General features: G+C 40.0%; 1 protein-coding gene across 6 annotated transcripts in view; it reads left to right on the forward strand.

Annotated features, from left to right (window-relative positions):
* Window positions 1-18,128, forward strand: part of ATXN1 (ataxin 1) — a 221,250-nt gene that overhangs the window by 143,080 nt on the left and 60,042 nt on the right. For 5 of the 6 annotated variants that reach the window (XM_032222727.1, XM_032222728.1, XM_032222726.1 and 2 more), the window contains one exon: window positions 2,367-2,463. The gene's annotated coding sequence lies outside the window, so the exon portion shown is untranslated. The remainder of the gene's footprint in view (window positions 1-2,366; window positions 2,464-18,128) is intronic. The other variant, XM_032222729.1, reaches the window with a different exon arrangement.

An 18,128-nucleotide genomic window follows, 5' to 3' on the forward strand; every position in this document is an offset into this window, starting at 1 on the left:
AATGCATACAGCGCCTGCACGATCCTCCAGGAGCAGCTGGAGCATCGCACAGGCGCTAGTACACATGCATGCACTGCACGCATGCATGGGACGCCGCCGGCCCCGTTCCAACCGAACCGGTTGGAACGGGGCGAGAAACCCACCCCTGATGGACAGACTTCCTAACTACTGCTTCCTAACTTCCTAACTATTAAAAACTACCAGAATTGATTTGGAGATAAGCACTTTGGAAGAATAAATGGCTCTTGAAAGGATACAAAAAGTAGTGATGAAGCCTTTGTTAAAGAAATCAAATTTAGATTGAGATAATTATTTTCAGAAACATCAGATTTAGCAATTGAAGATGGAGTAGATATACCATTTCCCATTTTGCTTGCTTGCTTACTTCTGATTCAAAAGAAGAGGTTATCTAGCAGAGGCAGCTACAATCAATTGAATCCGATGATTTATTTAGATAGCAGACAGATGATCTTTGATGGTATCCTTTGGGACAAGGAGAGAGAAGGAGTCCTTGATCAAAGGAAAGGGTCCTTTTTTTCTCTTACTTCTTACAAAATACTTTTTCAAGTCAAGCCAACTAGAAATATAATTAGATAGTTGTACCATGCCATGCCAAATATAATCCTAGTTGTACAGCATTTTCCTTGGGGCTCTTATCTGGGCCTAATTTTCCTCTTTCAGATCAATAGATATCTTAACAACTCATGCTTTAAGTGTTCCCATTCTGTTTTCTAAATCTGTTCCAAAGAGATGTACTAAGCTAATTTAACTAGTGGTGAAAGGATGTAATATGGGCTTTTAGGTTCATAAATTTTGACTACCTAGAAAGTAATAGACCTACTATTCAGTTTAACTGCAGATTGCCTCTACAGTACGTTTAGCTATGATCTCACAGGCCCTGTTCCAAAAAAACCCCTGTAAATGTGGAACTTTTTTCTTTAGCCTTCCAGTGTGCTTATATCTCTGTATGTAAGATATTTCAGGGGAAAATAATTTGACATGATCTGAGGGTTAATTTCTACTTTAACTTTTGGAAGGTTTTGATATATTCACGGACAAAAATTATTGAGCCTTTAATTGTATTTCTTATGAGAAAGCAAAACATTGGTCTATTAAAATTAGTTCAGATCATGTGAAAAATGCCATACAGAATGTTCCTTATTAGAGATTCAAGGTAGGAATTGGTGAGCATACTGTAGTGAATGCTTCTTAAATAATGTTGCATATTATAGTTGTATTTGTGTGTTTAAATGGCAAGTATGAATTATATACAAATATAAATGTTCACAACATAGTAAAATTGTACTGTGTATTGATGAAATATGGGTGAAAATTGTAGAATGTTATCTGGCCTCCAAACAATTCTGACTGTGCATAGTTTTGTGTTTTGACCTCCCTCGTCCCACACCAACACACACTCCGAGCCAAAGATAAGTTACGGCATTTAATTAACAGATAGACAGGTCTTTGGCAGCAAACCGGCACAGACAAGCTTGGGCAGCAATCCAGCACAGATAAGCCGTTGCAGCAATCCAGCCTGCCAAGCTCACAATAATGTTCTCCGACATTAGTTCCTGCGTTGACTTCTGCAAGAGGGGCGTGTGCACAAGCAGTCCTTTTATAGTCTGGAGAGGAGCCTAATTGAATTGAATTGAATTGAATTTATTGCATTTATATGCTAATGACCACCAGCTGAGTGCAATTACCTCCTGTAGCTGCGCAACTGTTCCTGACGCCTATTAGCTCTTCGGTGCCGGGCATCCAGGAACAACTCACTGCTGACCTCAGGCTCACACGCCCTTGTCTCCTCCCCACTGGTCCAAGGCTCAGGCGCCTCCTGGTGGCCAACCAGCCTCTCTGCGCCCTGCTCGGAGTTGGAGCTCTGTCCAGGGTCCTCCAAAGCCGACTCATAGGGCCCCTCGCTGTCGCAGTCTGGTGGCAGCTCCAACAGCTCCTGCTGGGCCACAACAGTTTTGTATGTGGGCAGACTTCTTAATCAATATATATTAAACAAAGGCATACATACAGAATGTCAGGCTCCAAGTAATGCACCCATAACAAATTATAAAACTATCCTTGTAGATTTCTTTACTGAATCATTGCTCTACACACAAATTGATATACACATAAATGTGTTTTTATGACATGTTTGAAAGTAGAAAACAAAAAAGGAGGATTAGAAATTGTAAATTAATACAGTATACTTTGTGCTTTTTAAAACAAGGATTCTAAAAACGCTTTGAATTGAGTCTTCAGTTCCAGCTATTCAAAATCCATTAATTTTTTTTATTGAAACTTTGCTATTATATAATATGATACTTTTCCTTGCCTTATTTCTCATTACTTTTTAATTTTTTATTTGAAAGAAGCACTATTGATGGACCTGTCAGCTATCCTGTAACATCTGCAAATTCTGGAAGGGAAAGCATAACCTGGGATATCCAGAAGACAGCAGTGAATGGTGTGAGTAAACTATACAATAATGGGTTTTGAATACCGCCTTTGTAACTATATTTGGCGCTAAGTCATCTGAATCAGAAGAAGGGCAGACGCTACATTTCACTTATTTACCCGTGATAATGAACGTCAATGATTTGGCAACATGCAGAGAACATGACTTAGATATCTAATATATCAGTTTGCTTCTAATGTCAAGATGGGGCCTTATGAAAAGGTTATTTTTCCTTGTAAATGAGGGAGCAAGAGAATTGTTAAAGATATGTTTTAAATATTCACAGATCTATCTTTTGGACAGTTCTGTTGAAGAGAAGACAAATAGTACTTGAAATCTCATCCAAACATACATTATGTTAGTTGAAAAATATTACCAGTATATTTCAACAATAAAACCTTCAAAGGAAGGTGTGGCAAAGTATGTATTATAAATGTTTGTGCTTGTCTTAGCTGTCAGAATGAACATTTATTTCCTGAATATGATTTAATTCTCCATTTTTTCAGAATGGGACATTCATAGCAGTAAATCTAGACTCACATATTTATTTTGGGCCTAAATTGAATGCAACTTGCAAGTAACTTCAATTTAGAATTATGATAGGTGAACATTCTCAAAAAACAAACTTGACACTCCATTTCTTTGTAAAATTGTACAGGATCAGACTTGTTTGGCTATCGTTTATGTGACCTTCCTTTTTGATAGGAAGCACTTAAATAAATATTTTTAGGATTGAACTGCCACAGATCATTTTTAGTTTTCCCATAATATTTAAATGGCAAAGAGTGATGATGGGCTTTGGTTAGGGTAGTATTTTGCTAACAGTCATCAGTATACGTGGCTTTATCATTTATAAAACTCTAGCCCAGTGTTTCTCAACCTTGGCGACTTTAAGTCCACAGGACTTAAAGTCACCAGGTTAAGAAACACTGCTCTAGCCTATTAATCTGTTAGAGCTGGAAGATTTTGAAAGACAAAGAAAGATCATTTAGCAATTACCTGATGGTAATTAGGAATATAGTTCACTTTAGAAAAATATATGCAACTCTTATCTTCCTATATAAGAGTGATATATGCAAGTGTTAGCCCTAAGAAGGAAAGATATGTATGCACTCATTGTATAAGAGATTACAATTTTATTTCACCTTGGTAACAACTAGGCAATATAGATTAGATTATCTATACTTAGATAATTACTTAGTGACATTCCTGGCTGTTTCCATATCTAAACCTCCATATTGAAGAGATTGCATTCAGTTCCTTGGTATATAGTTAAATCTTCTCTAATATGCATAAAGATGACCTTGTTATCCACAGTGCCATCCCATATGGTTTACATACCACGTTTTTTTAAAGGATACCTGATGGAAAGTTTTTTTTTTTTAAATTTGTCGTTATTGTTATGTTCTGCCTGTATGTCATGGCAGATGAACATTTCCGGATGTGTACTGCTCTTCTTTTCAAGCTATAATTATCTAGGTCTTTTTATGTGCAGTTGGCAGGCTGGAACAGCAAATAATGAAGACCACTTGTAACCAGCATTAGATTTTAGAGTAGTATATCGTCAAATCTAATTCAAAGAGAATTGAGAAAAAAAGATTGTTTCAATTACATTTCCAACAGAAAATGAAGGGTTTTTCTCAGGAGCTGTTCACAAAAAGGATATAAGTATCCCCATTTGATAAGCAGCTTTATTGCTGTGATTTTTTTTAAAAAAATGCTGCAAGTTAACTTCAAAATAGTTTGGACGCACGTGAAATTGTATCCATAGCTAACGCAATTTATTAGTCCTAGAATTAATAATTCTTTGGGAACGTCTGGCATTCTCTTGAGTACTTCCTTTCTGGCCCCCTTGGTTCTTGTTGGATTGTTTACATTATGGAATTAAAATGGATTAACAATAAATGGTTGTTTAAATGGTTTAACTCCTATTGACAGGTGTAGTGGGCACCTGCTGGCTGTTTCTATAATCAACCAATCATGCGCTCGGAGGGTGTCTCCTGATCCCCAAGAGCCAATAAAGGAAAATAAGTGGTTTATGTCAGGTTTTGAGGTAGGAATCATTTTTGGGTTTTGAAGAGAGTTGTTAAAGTCCTGGATTGGGGGGGGGGGGGGTTACCTTGGCCAAAGTTGGAAATTGAGTTTTTTTCAGTGTAGCAGGAATTGCATTAGGGTTTGGGTGGATTGCTTTATATCTCCTTTAAATGTGTGTTTTTTTGTGCGTGTTTTTAACCTAAAGGTGGCTCAGTGGCTAGATGCTGAGCTTGTTGATCAGAAAGGTCGGCAGTTTGGCGGTTCGAATCCCTAAGTGCCGCATAACGGAGTGAGCTCCCGTTACTTGTCCCAGCTTCTGCCAACCTAGCAGTTCGGAAGCATGTAAAAATGCAAGTAGAAAAATAGGGACTACCTTTGGTGAGAAGGTAACAGCGTTCTGTGCGCTGTCGGTGTTTAGTTATGCCGGCCACATGACCACCGAGATAACAGCGCTGGCCCTTGGGCTTTGAAACGGAGATGAGCCCCGCCCCCTAGAGTCGGGGACAACTAGCATATATGTGCGAGGGGAACCTTACTTTGTTTGGGCTCCTTTAATAAAGTTAATTTTTGTTTAAATCTTAGGATTTTCTATCATCTGCTTCAACTTGGCTGAGCTATTGGTTCCCCCAAATTTGTTTGGTTTCCCATTCGGTAGTCTTAACTAGAGGTGGGATGGGGTAAAGATTTCCCTTTTAATCCTCTCCTGGTTCATCAAAGGGCTTGTGTGGAAGGGAGAAACTACGGGTAGTTTGAAACAGAGGAGTTTCTATGACAGCAAAGGTACCTACATTTCCAGTCATTGTTGAGCTGTAGGTGTGACTTATCCCCAGAGCAAAGCACCTCAGAAGAAAAGCTTTATTGTTACAATAGGGAACTCTGGGAATTGTAGTTTAAAACTGGTCAATAAAACCCCATACCTTGCAATGTAGAATACCCAGAATTATTAGGAAACACTGATCCATAATGATTGGCAGGTCCAATCATTGACTAACCCATGAAGCCTGTGTCATGCTGCTTCTTGCACTAGCTGGCAGACTTCACAACACTCCCTTTCCCTAGGCTCAGAGTGTTCCTGTTAATTATTTCATCAGAACTGCATGTCAACAATTGGATCCTGAGAATATGGCAAAAATCTTTATGCAAGAATGCTAAGCAATGTATTAGTTTACATTTTGCAGGCCATTTGAGATGTGGGGAGCAGTTCTGACTTAGGGTTGTATAGTTGTTTGAGAATTATCAGCTCTTTTTCTTGACAGAAGCAATGAAAATTTTTCTCACAATTTAAAAGTCCAAAATAGTTTGCTTCTAAACTTGTTTGCATCTTTTTTATTCCCCAGAATTCCAGGCTTTGAAAGATTCTTTTATCTCTCTTTTATAAGCAACAAATCTCTGTGTACCAGCTCGCATATTTAGAGATGGGATCAACATGTGTTTAGAAAAGGCAATGACTTATTCTTGACTAAGAACCAAAGAAGACAGCTGTTGCTTTACTTTAAATGGGCATAATGGGGAAGGCAACCTGTACAGTAGGGTTAAAGGACTATAAGATCTTTGCCAAAGTAATAATTATTTAGCATCAATGAATTATTATTAGCATGTTTTATTAACTGATTTCTATTTTGTGCTTCTGTTGCAGAACCACCATATTCTGATATTTTCATAACAGCCACTTTAAGGCAGCTATTTTGAGGTCCTTTGGTAACCTAACACAGCAAGGATTACTACAGTTGTTGAGTTTCATTCTTTTGAAATAGATATGATAGGCAAAGTAATCAGTGGTGGAGGAGGGGAATTCAAGATTGCAACCTGCTGTTTTTGTTCTTTATTCCCAAACCATCTAAGAACAAAAGGATTGATATTCATATATTAATATAGATTTGGAATGTGAGCATAAGAACATGTTTTACCCCTGAAGTAGATGCAGTTGATACTAGCAGGAAGGAATATGTGGTTCATCTAATAATTGTTCACTGCATCGAAAGTGTAGCCCTCCTTTTAAAAATTGTATGTTGAGTTTCTCGTTGCCTCAAAAAAATAATACCATACATTATGTTTCTAGGAAATTGTGTTTGGTCATAAGCTTTATAGAAGTCAGTCAGTCTTATTCCTAAATAGATATAATTATAATCAAGGGATAAATCTTAGTTTTGAAACTGGATAATTGTGGAGTTCCTCATTTTGCTTTCTTTTTTCTTTTGATCAGCAGAAATTCCGTTTTTTAAAAAAAATGGGGGAGGAACAAATCACCCAAGGCTGTCATGTATTCAACCTTTTTGTGTGTGAAGACTTTGCATTGAAATCCAAATAAAGAATTATGATTATAGATTAGCTTTCCAATATGATAAATCTTTAACTGCATTTCCCTTTCATTCCAGCCTGAGGGAATATTATAGTCGTCCAATTTATTATAGAAAACGGAGAGTTTGATTTGGTCTTCTATTATGGTTTCACAATTGATTTAAATAGTGGAAGTTAACCTGCATTCAGAAACGATTCTTTCATTGTAGTTTGTGCTGAGTACTACAATTGTCCATCCACAAAAATTGTAGACTTTAATCTGCAAGACATTCGGTTGGAGAGAAAAATGGATGATAATGGATTTTACATTTTTGTGAAACTTAACAATAAATGAAGTCAGAATAACTATGATAAGACAAACGTGAACTAAGTAGCATGTAATGCCAACCAAGCAGTCCCATTTTTCAATGTGCTATGATTGGCATCTGTCAAAAACAGGTTACTATTACTGATGCATGAGAGGGAAGCAGTCATATTCCATCCAATCCTTATTGGAGAAAAACTATTATGTTGAGAATAGTATGTTTCCTTATGATTACGCCAGATGTGCTTCTGATACTAAAATACCTGCTGTACCCCTAAGTCTTGAGTAGGAAGTCGAGGGTATCCTATGAGCACTTCATGCTATTAGAGGTGTCTGTCACTGTTCTGGCATTAATGAATGACATGACAAGAGAAGCAGTTTGGAAGTTTAAATGCTTTTATCTCCGTCTTTGTGAAACTTATGATAACTGGCAACAAATGACTGATACTAGTAAATATTACACACAAAGTCAGATCTAAACAGGTAATCCCTACACCCACTTATATATACATAGCTCCTCCCATCCCACCCATACCTCACAAGGCCCCTCCCATAACCACCCTTACCTCATAACCCCGCCCACCCTTACTCCAGGATATGCCAACATCTACCCATAAGCCCAACCCCCCCTCGCAAAGCACAGAATCATTGGAAAAGGAAAGTCCACTCCAGTCCAAGCCAGTCCAGGTAGGGAGGGACTGTGGGACAAATCAGTCCAGCCCAGTCAGGGAGAAGCCAGGACCATACTTGCAGCAAACAGTATGGAAAAGTCCCCTCTCGCCACCGCCACTTGTCCTGCTGCATTGCGCGGCTGCTGATGTCACCGCCAAACGTGCTGTGCTGATCGGGAGGGAGGAGGATGCAGCCAGGAAGGAAGAGAGCCACTCAACCACACTGCGCCGATCGGGAGGGAGGAGGGGAGCAGCCATAAAAGAGGAGAGCCAGGCCACATCGCTGCGCCGATTGGGCGAAAGAAGGAGACGCCAGGATGGAGGAACGCAAGAGACTAACAACTGGTAACCCCTCGGTCAGCTGGGCATGCGATATCGCAAACACCGTGAATGGCAGCCCGAGGGCTGACATGCCGCCCCCCTACCATTGGGGTGGAATCTAGAAGATAAGTAACACTATTAGCAGAATCCATTCCTGGTTTCCCCAGGTGTCGGCGATAGAACTGGGCAACTAGGCAACACTTTTGCCAACCCAGCGTTGGAATTCAGCAGCTAAGAGAAGGATGGCCAATGGGTAGCAGAAATGATGGTTCACCAGCAGCACTTCCTCCTCTATTTCAAGTAAATCTCTATTTTCAATGAGGCTCAGTCTAATCAGCTATCGTCTACTCACAAAATCCCCTGGCTCAAAATTGTTTTCTGTAAAGAAATGCAACCTTATTTTATAGGTAATAAATTCTAATTCAGCACTTCAAATTTTGCAATAGAAAAGTATATGCTCCTGACTATTTTATAACAGTTCGTTTTATTTTGTGAACATTGGCATATACAGTTACCAGGAATCTAATACAGGTAGTCCTAAAGTTGTACCACAATTGAGCCCAAAATGTGTAGTGCCAAGTGAAACATTTGTTAAGTGAGTTTCACCCCATTTTACAACTTTTCTTTGACATAATTTTTAAGTGAATCATTGCATTTCTTAACATAGTAACATGATTGTTAAGTGAATCTGGATTTCCCCATTGACTTTGCTTGTCAGAAGTTTGCAAAAGCTGATCAAATGACCGTGGGACCCTGCAGCCTTCATAAATATGAACCAGTTGGCAAGCATCTGAACTTTATCATGTGACCATGAGGACGCAACCGTAGACTTTCTATAGCAAATGCCCACCTCTGAGTTAAGTGGTAAGAGAAAATCTCAGAAAGCTTTGGTCACCCAAAGTTGGTAATCTTATTGGTTTTCATCAAATCTTAGTCTTCTTTCCATTCATAATATTTCTATTCAACTGGTGGTATTTTCACTTTATCTAAGATGAAGTTTTGCTTGACGTATTAATAAAGAGATATCCTTCCTTCCTTCCTTCCTTTCTTTCTTTCTTTCTTTCTTTCTTTCTTTCTTTCTTTCTTTCTTTCTCTCTCTCTCTCTCTCTTTACTTACTTACTTACTTACTTACTTACTTACTTATTTACTTTACTATCTACTGTGCTCTACTCAATTCTTTACTCACAGAAGTTACCTCCCTTCTTACTCTTCTAGCCTAGAAGAATTATACTTTCAATGGATATACCAAAGCTCCTTGATTCTCTTCCTGACTTCCGGAAATTATGAAGATGTTATTATAACAACCACAAAGAAATCTATTTTTAGATTGCATTCCATTGTCTCATTAGCCCCTTTGATTCAATATTAATTGTCTTAGCATAATTTTCTTGTTTTTAGGGTTATAACATGGGGTTGATAACAGAACAATAACAATGTTGTTTATGATAATACTGCTGGTTGAAAGATTGCAATGTATTTTAAGCAGGCTCTTTGTCTTGAAAATTGTAGCTTATACTGAAAGCAAAAGTTAAATTTGATAACCCAGAATGAGGGCAATGAATATTCAGAGGGATTTGTTCAGGATGGAGTAATACTGAAAATGGTTTTAATTTTAATCTCATGTTTTTCTTGTTAATATATTTAAAGCCTTAAATAAATGCTGATGTCCATTCCTCTTGTAAAGTCTTTCATTTCCCAGAGTTTCCAACTAGGCTAATAACCAAATATCTGAATAGCACTTTTGAAATTATATATGCAATCACTTTGTGGCAAAGAAAATGAATTTCACCACCTATTCCTATTAACCTTACTATGTCCTTGTTATTTTGAATTCCCAGATGCCTGTGTTTTAATTTTCACATTTTTTTCTATTGTGTACATCTATTGATAACATATGTTAAGATGTTATGCTTCTAAATCCTTTTCCAAAATGTACCTAATGTGTGAACAGTACTTCAAAAAGAAAATAATAGTGAAAAGTATGTTTTACTAGTTTGAATGTTTTATTTGCTTTATTTTAATTATTAAATATTAACAATTTACACTTTTTTCTAGTTGGGCTTTGTAAATACCAAAATGGCCTGCACAGTTTAGCATTCTTAATTTTAAAACTGCTACATGCAGTATGGATATCCATTAGAATTTATCTTCGATTATTTTTTCATTAGTTTTTGCTTCTTTTGCTGACCTTTTACCAATAGAGAGGAAATATAATTTAGCTGGCAGAGCCTTTTTTCTAGGGTTACCTCAATTAAAAAAAAATAATTTACAAATTATAGTGGATTGTCATTGACAACTTCTATCTTACTGGATATTCTTATCCCTTCCTCCAAGGCTTCACCAGCCCAGATCTAGGGAACGAAGGAAAGGAACCTTAAATTTTCCCCCCCAAAGCCAAATACATAGAATATAAAAGCTCCTTTGCTGCTCCTGAACCAGAGAGGTAGCTTTATAACATTGCAGTCTTGAACACAAGACTAATGAGAAATAAATAAGACACTAATAAACCTAGCACTCAAATATAAAAATGAGTTGATTTTTAAAATGTGAAATAAAAAACAAAGGAATAACTAGGTACACAGAATTCCAAATAAATGGCTAGTAAAATAGTTATCTCTTGAAAATACTTTAATTGCTTTATCCAGGTGACAACCTGTGACACCCTGGGTATTAATAGTTAATCAAAAAATTTCTAGGGAATCCACATTCTTGGTGACTTTTGTGTAAATGAATTTATGTAGGAGAAACTTTTTAGTGAAAAATAACAGCTGAATGTTTACTATTCATAACTCTCAGCAAGAAGTCAGTTTCTCAGTGTTTTTAGGGTCACTACCGACAATATCAAAACTAAGGAAGATTTATAGAATTGATGGGAATATTGTGACAATCTATTTTTCTCTCAGTGTAGAATGACTGATTGAAGAGTTGCTGATAGATATCTGTGTTTCCCCGAAAATAAGACCTGGTCTTATTTTCTTTTGGACCCCAAAATAAGTACTAGGACTTATTTTCAGAGGGTGTCTTATTTTTTCTCTCCATGTACAGGAGGCCCACTTCTGCTTGCTCGCACTGGGGCAGGAGGCTGTGCAGTGTTGCCAGTGCTGCCGCTACACGGCAGAAGAGAAGCTACCCCATCCTCCCCTGCAGTGGTTTACCTCAAGGCCCTCGCATCCAGGCAATGCATGATGTGACCCTTACTTCACCTCGCGGCAGTGGTGGCTCCTGCAACCCTGTCCAGCAGGACCCTGCATGGTCGCCAGCCTACTTCTGCTTGCTCGCAGCCACAACAGAATTGGAGGCCGAGTGACGCGCCGATGCCATGGCCATGAGGCGAGATAGGAGGTGGGGGTGGAGCTGCCCCATGCACCCTGGATCGGCTTACCTCAGAGCCTCCCATAGCCAAGCCATGCACACCCTGAAACATGCCTTGTGGCCACAACACACCACTTAACCTCCTGCTCCGTTTGGGCGGCAAGCAAGCAGAAGTGGGCCGGCAGCCAAGTGGGCTCCTGCTGTACATGGCTGCAAGTGCTGCCGCCGCAAGGCAGCTGTTAGGGCATGGCTAGTCCGCACGGGGGCCCTGAGGTAAGCTGGTGCAGGAAACGTGGGGCAGCTCCACTGCTACCCTGCCTCGCCTCATGGCCACAGCACTGCAAGCAAGAGATGGAATGGGCAGCTGGCCAGCTGCACAGGCTCTTAAGTAGGGTTTATTTTGGGGGTGGGGCTTATATTAGGCGCACATGTAAAAACATGCTAGAGCTTATTTTTTGGATAGGGCTTATTTTTGGGGAAATTGTATCAAAAAAGGACACGGATAAATAGTTTTGCCATATTCTATATTCTTTTATCATGAGTTTTTTATTGTTGTTTTTTTTATCACTGATTTTGATACCAACTAAAAGCAGCAGCATGTAAATGACTGCTATTATTAGCAGACCTCTTTTGACTGTTGTAACTGCTGTGGTATAGTTCATTGTCTTTGTTGGAAGCTATTCAGAAGTGTTTTTTATTCTTATTGCAATATTGACTTCACTGATGTTGAGAGGGGTTATTCCTTGAGCATGGGGGAAGGGGTGTCATGTGAGGTAGGTTTGTGTCAGGGGTAGGTTTCTCGCCCCATTCCAACCGGTTCAGTTGGAACGGGGCCGGCGATGTCCTCGTGCACGCGCGCAGCGCATGCATGCATATTAGCATCTGTGCGATGTTCCAACTGCTCCTGGAGGATCGTGCAGGCGCTGTATGCATCCTGCGCATGCGTGGAAGTGCAGAACTCATCAAAACCAGGTAAGGAACGCGGGTGGGCGGGTGCGCCCTTCGCCGTTCCCGGAAGTTACTTACTTCCGGGTTCGCCGACCAACCAGTTCGCGGGGATCGCCGTGAACCGGTTGAAACCCACCCCTGGTTTGTGTATTTTAATCCTATAAGCCATCCGATGTGAGAAGCTATATAAATCAAAACAATCAAATAGCCATTGTGTTCTCAGTTTTCATTGTTCAGTTCTCTTCTAAAATTTAGCCTTTATTGTATTTTTGCACTGCACGTCAGCCTTAGAAATATTGGAGGTCTGGTCTGCCTTTCTACGTGATGGTTGTAAAAATATGTAAATTTTTCCCTTGATTGAAGGGTGCTTGCATTGTGTTGCAATAATAATTGCTTTTAAACTCTTACTTTGAGGAGATGTCAAAAGAAAATGCATCTTGACAGTACCCTTAAGGCCTGTCCTGTTAAAGTTCAACACCGTTTGAGTTCCTTGAATTGTTTATATTCTGTGGGTTGGGGACACTGTATAGCTATTTGAATAAGTTTTACTCTTACATAATTAACGTATTTGTAAGTGCCGGATGAACATTTGTATTCAAGTTAAATTTGGGCAGAAATACCAAACTTAGTCACTGAAAATACAAGTTACTATGTCTTTCCCTTTTTTGTAGGCCAAGTGAAATCTTCACTAAAACTACAGAAAATCTGTATCTGCTCTATAGCTAGGAATTCTGGATAGCAACATTAGAATGATTTAAAAATCTAGAATGGCAACTGATTGGCAATACTGCAAAGTATAGTTAACAAGAGAATTTTTGAAAAAATATTGTAGATAGCAAAGCCAGTTGAATTATTTTTTCTATTTTCATTTATAAACATTGCATTGTTAAATAGCAGTCCCATTCATTTTAAACAAAAGATAATATTAGAGGAGGTGGATGACATGCTTATTAGTTAAGAAAGAGAATTTAAATTATGCTGAAGTTCATTTTATATTTAGTGACGGGAGGACAAACAAATTCAAATATATTGACTTTAACTTCCTTGGAAGGGTTTTTCCCGTTCTGTCCCCATTCAAGACAGAAAACAGTGTACCATTGTGGTAAGCAGTCTTTTTAAGCTAATAGGTACATTGTAATTTTGAAAACATATTGGGATATTTTCTTAAAATGGTTGCCATAAAGTCCTTGCACATGCTCTAAAATGGTTCCTCTGTTACAGATCTTCATTTTACATGAAGGTTGTTCCCTTAGATGCTTTTTGCCACGCTAATTTTTTCCCTTCCATGGAAAAAATTATGGTAATACATATTCTTCCAAACAGCTAACCTCCTTTTATTTTGTACTAATGCCTGTGGGAATTTTGGGTGGCCAGAAATGTGGCACGATAAAAGTTGGGACAAAGAAACTGAAGATTCTGAGGAACCATTCTCTAGATATTTTTAACTGATTATTTACACCAGGGAACGGTGTAAAGATAATAAGATAATAAGCATTAAGATAGACATTAAAAATAATAAATAAATATAGATCTTAACCAATTGACCAAGATGGGAAGGAAGAGAGCAAAGTTTGCATGGGGAAGAGGTGGGGTTTTATCCATTAGCCACCAACAAAATGCTATGACTATGCATGAAAACAATGCACAGCCATGTTTTCAAGCCCTTTCGGAAGGCCAAAAGTGTGGGTGCGGATCTCACCTCTCGAGGCACAATGTTCCAGAGGGCAGGAACTATGGCAATAAAGGCTCTTCTTCTGGACCCTGCCAGCTGAAATTCCTTGACTGACAGTGTCCATGGCATGCCCCTTCCACCAGCGTGCGTGGGGCAGGCTAGTTCCATCGGGGTGAGCCAGTTTTATCAGATGGCCTGGGCCTATGCCATGAAGGGCTATATAATATCTAATGGCAGCTTGCGCTAAATCTGGGCCTGCACACAAATATGTCTTTGAGAGTGAATTTGCACTTATTGTAAGTTCAGCCCTCCAAATTCATAAATATATTTTACTTTTAAATGTTGAAATATCCTGGCTATTGTAGTCTTAAGAGACTAGATTAGGGGTGTCAAACTTGCATCGTCACGGCGTCGTCACATGTCATATCAGGACTTCCCCCCCTTCGCTAAACGACGCGGCGTGGCCACCATGTGACGTCTCTGGCCCAATATACTGGTAGGACATTATCAGGGGTGGGTTTCAACCGGTTCGCGGTGGTCCCCGCGAACCGGTTGGTCGACGAACCCGGAAGTAAGTAACTTCGGGAACGGCGAAGGGCCCACCCGCCCGCCCGCGCTCCTTACCCGGTTTTGACGAGTTCTGCGCTTCCACGCGTGCGCAGGACACATACAGCGCCTGCGCGATCCTCCAGGAGCAGCTGGAGCATCGCACAGATGCTAGTACGCATGCGTGCACTGCGCACGTGCATGAGGACGCCGCCGGCCCCGTTCCAACCGAACCGGTTGGAACGGGGCGAGAAACCCACCCCTGGGTGGGTGGCTCCTCCTGCCACTCCCACTACCGGTTCGCCACCTCTGACCCATAGCCAGTGCAGGATGTGACAGCCAGGTTGCCAACTGGGGCTTGAGGATGCTCTTTGCAAGTCAAACAACTGCATAGAGTGTCGCTTACCAAGTCAAGCTCACCCCTGGACATTATGATCAGCACTAGGGAGTGGGTTTAGCTGAACATGTTTTATAAGAGTGTTCAGAATTTGATCTATTAAATCTAGATCAATGACACTACAAATCTGTAAGCTAGCTGACATGCTGCAAAAATGTCTTCAATGTTTTATAAATATATTTTATATATGTCTCTATATTTATAATATATAGGAAGATTATAAAATACTGCCCTTGAAGAGCATCCGGAGACTTCAGCTAGTCCAGAATGCGGCCGCGCGAGTGATCGTGGGCGCACCACGGTTCGCCCACATAACACCGATCCTCCGTGAGCTGCACTGGCTACCTGTCGATCTCCGGGTGCACTTCAAGGTCCTACTCACCACCTATAAAGCGCTCCATGGTAGTGGATCTGGCTATTTGAGAGACCGCCTTCTGCCAATTACCTCCCTGCGTCCCATCAGATCGCATAGAGTTGGCCTCCTCCGTATTCCATCTGCCAGTCAGTGCCGACTGGCGACTACTCGGAGGAGAGCCTTCTCTGTTGCGGCTCCGACACTATGGAACAATCTCCCCGTGGAGATTCGTACCCTCACCACCGTCCAGGCCTTCCGCACAGCCCTCAAGAACTGGCTAGCCCGTCAGGTCTGGGGCTAAGCCTATTTTCGCCCCTCCCGAATGTTGAGTGAATGTTGAGTTTTATTGTTTAATTTATTTTTTGTTCACATTTCTTTTTGCACTGTCCTACACTCCCTTTCCTTTGTGATTGTAAGCCGCCCTGAGTCCCCTCAGGGAAAAGGGCGGCCTATAAATGTTCAAATAAAATAAAAATAAAAATAAAAAAATACTGCTTACAGCACTTTTTTGCCATCAATATGGTCTAATGATTCCAAATAATTAATGTCAGGGTGTTTCAATAACAGTTTGGGGAAAGAATACACCTAAAATACCATAGAATAAATTCTTTGTCCTTGTTGGTTAAGGAGTCTCTGTGCCTTGGATGAAGTCCTAGTTATTTTGCAGAGACATCTTGTGGTTGTTTTGCATAACTGCAGCTATATGTCAAATTTTACTGTAAGTTTGTAATACTACAAATTACTTCAATGAACAGAGGAAGGAGAAATACAATGTGCCAGCTGGCTTTATATATACGTTCTGAATATATGGATCAGACTATAAAGCACTGCAGTTCCCTTGGTGTTTGGCTTATGATGGCAATAGCTTTCTTATTTCTTCGTTTGCATCTATTTTCAAACATTGTTTCATGAATTAAAGTTACCCCTCCAAGGTTTTTTTCCCCTATTCTTCAACTTGATTTCTCAGAAAGGTGATGGTATATAAAATGCAATAATATCATATTTTCAGCAGCTACATTCAGGAGTATCAGCTAAGACTTTTTGATGCAGTAAGTTTAAATTGAAGCAAGTGTTTATCAGAGGGATTAACGGGATAGGTTTTTGTGCACATTGCTCCGTACTGTTGTGGATTTCTATCTACCATGTTACTCAAGATTGCCTACTTCCTCAAGTAATGTGCATGTTTTTACTTGTTATTTTTAGCCAATCTGGAACTGGTTTTCCTCTCTTTGAAAGAAAAATGCATTTTGTTTAAAGAAGTGATTATGTCCACAACAGTGGTGGGTTTCAAAAATTGTTCGAACCTACTCTGTGGGTGTGGCCTCCTTTGTGGGAGTGGCTTGCCACTCATGTGACCGGATGGGAGTGGCTTGCCGCCCATGTGACCGGATATGAAGATGCCGACGACACTTGTCAGAACCACCTTAAATTACCTCACACACAGCACTGGCATGCATAAGAATATGATGTAAACTTGTTTTTTAAAAGGCATCTTTGGTTTGTGTTAAAACAACTTCAACACACACAATGTTCTGATTGCACCACAAACACAGTAGTCATCCTTGCCTTTCACAGAGGCACTGAGTTTTATAAATATGAGTATGATAGTGTAGAATAATCATATCCAAGGACCAGTGGTGGGTTTCAAAAAAGTTTGGAACTTCTTCTGTAGGTGTGGCCTGCTTTCCGGGTTCACTGGTGGAACCTCTTCTAACCGGTTCGGTAGATTTGACGAACTGGTTCTACCGAATAGGTGCGAACTGGTAGGAACCCACCTCTCAGCAAGTGATTGTGGACTCAGGCTTCTTGGAGAATCTTTGTAGCACCTTTTCCAACTAACAAATGCAGCCATTATAAACTAACATGTCTCTTCCTCCTGTAGTATACATAAAGCATGTCTCAGAGTTATGAGATACTGTACAACATTCTCCAAATGTCTAGTGTAGAGTTAATTTCATTTGTACTTGCTAAGATGCTAGTAACTTTTCAGTGATTTCTCAGAATTTGAATTATGAAATGATAGCTGTGTAGTTGTGACTAGCACTTGTTAGAACAGTGAAGGTGTAGACGTTTATGCAGGAAACTGTCAGAGTCTATGCTTTCATTTAAGTATTATTGACACATGTTACGATGTATTAGAGAAATAATGTTTTTGTTCTTTCATTTTTAAAACTTGATTAAGCTGCTCTTATTAACACAGAGGATTTTAAATAAGATCAAAGTATTTTAGATTAGAGTGCTCCCGCCACACTCATATACACGTACCTTTATCAAGGTATTTTATTTTATTTACTTTTAGTAGTCCAATTTGATACAGGAATGTGTGGGGTCCATGTGTGTATACATACATACATACCAGTTTTTCTGCTTGCATTTTTACATGCTTTCGAACTGCTAGTTGGCAGAAGCTGGGACAAGTAACGGGAGCTCACTCAGTTATGTGGTGCTAGGGATTCAAACCACTGAACTCCCAACCTTTCTGATTGACATGCTCAGCATCTTAGCCACTGAACCACTACATCCCTTTTTAAAATTCATCTAGCACAGTGATGGCTAAGCTTTTTGCCATGGCATGCCAAAAGCAGGGGGAGCACAGGGGGAGGGCAAGCACACATGACCCCCCATGCATGCACACGTTTCCCCTCCCCCCGTGCATTTGCATGCAACCCTCAGCCCTCCCCCCTCCGCTTTTGGCACTCAATGGCACAGTGGACCTGTTTTTCGCTCTCCCTAGGCTCCAGAGGCTTTCTAGGAAGGCGAAAACGGCCTCCCCCATCGCCATGTAGGCCCTCCAGAGGCTGGAAATGTCCCATTTTC

Source organism: Thamnophis elegans, chromosome 8 (assembly GCF_009769535.1).
Source record: "Thamnophis elegans isolate rThaEle1 chromosome 8, rThaEle1.pri, whole genome shotgun sequence".
NCBI lineage: Eukaryota > Metazoa > Chordata > Lepidosauria > Squamata > Colubridae > Thamnophis > Thamnophis elegans.